Below are 1,816 nucleotides of genomic sequence, written 5' to 3' on the forward strand. Positions count from 1 at the left end.
AATGTTCGTCTTTCGACAGGAAAATCTCCGTCTATATTAATATATAATTAATTAATATTAATATTTATAATTATAATTACTATATTTATAGTTTATATATTTATAATTATATTTATAAATATAATTATTAATTGGAATTGGCCGTGTATATATATATATATATATACGCAAAATATTTTTAAAATATGTCGGAAGAGATGTAATGGAATGTTCGTCTTTCGAGACGAAAATTCAATCTCCGTCTGTATTCGTTTGGAGAGAGAGGAGAGAAAGTGCATAACCGGGCAGAGTTGGATAAATTATCGTGGACGGAGAGGGGAAACGCAATTCTACTATTTCGTGGCAAATTTTTTACGTTTCTCGAAATAATCGAACGAAAGGCTCTCTTTATTGTTCAATTTTATTCCTATTGACCTCGTGACTCGCCATTTTGTTCCGCGTTAAAAATCCACGTTCGTTTCTACGTAACGCTATCGCTTTCATCCATCTCTCTGTATAATAATAGAACGTTTACGAATCGAACGTTACGTTATTCTCGTAAAATTCTAAATGTCTGCCGTATCCAAAACAAATTCTAGCGATTCTAGGAAGAAAACGTAATAATCATTGGATACAGAAGAGATCTCTTCAAAATCTTTCACTTTTCCAAAATTCTTCCTCGGAGAAAACTTCTGCTATATCTCCAAACTCCATCCTCGAAAAAATAAAATCCACAAGATTTTCTGCATTCTCAGGAAAACTATGTCGTAAAATCGCTTTCTTTGGTTCATTCATCAACTTTAATTACAGCTGGAATTTATTTATTAATTCGTTATACAGATTTATTAAATTATGAATTTAAAAGAATTATTTTATTAATTTCAAGATTAAGAATATTATTTGCTGGATTAATTGCAAATTTTGAATTAGATTTAAAAAAAGTTGTTGCTTATTCAACTTTAAGACAATTAGGATTTAGAGTAAAAATAATATCATTAGGATTTAATGAATTAATATTTTTACATTTATTTATTCAATATTTAAATTATTAATATTTATATGTGTTGGTAGATTTATACATTGTATAAATAGAATTCAAGAATATATTATGAGATATATTATATTTATCCAATAAAAAGGTTTATCATTATATTTACAATATTAATTTTATGTGATTTTCCTTTTTTAGTTGGATTTTACTCTAAAGATTTAATCCAAAAATCTTCCAACGATTCTTCTATCCATCTCCTTCGAGAAAATCTCTCTTTTTCGCCCCAAAAATTTCCACAATTTTTCCCAGAGAATTCCACTGTATGTAATAGGCACCTTTTATTATCTATTTATCCATCTCATCGTTCGTCGACAATTATTTCTTCTCTTATTTCTTCTTTCATTTTTTGAATCAGTTGGAACTCTCGAGAATATCAGAATTTTATCTATACTGTTTTATTAAATTTTATTTAAAAGTAAAGAATTGTTATTGTATATATTTGTATTGTATACTTTTGTAATTGAATTTTTTTTAGACATTAATTGTGGAATTCTCGAGAATAGTTCTCATTCAAGTGGACATTTTGTAGATCAGAATTTTATCTATCTGAATCCGTTCCGCAAAGAGAGTGCGTGCTACAAAATTCTCGCGATTACGAAGAGAATTGTTTGGAGAAAAATTCGAGTGCACGTGCGAATTTTCTCACGTGCTGTTCGTGGGCGGAAGAGCATCGGCGGGATCTCGCCGATTAATCGAAGCTTGCGTACGGGTACAGTTAGGCAAAGCGGTGGACGCGCTATGTCGAGCGTCCTCGGGGACGACGAAGGCGCCCGCGGTGGCGGAGCG

Source organism: Apis dorsata, unplaced genomic scaffold (assembly GCF_000469605.1).
Source record: "Apis dorsata unplaced genomic scaffold, Apis dorsata 1.3 scaffold_98, whole genome shotgun sequence".
Lineage (NCBI taxonomy): Eukaryota > Metazoa > Arthropoda > Insecta > Hymenoptera > Apidae > Apis > Apis dorsata.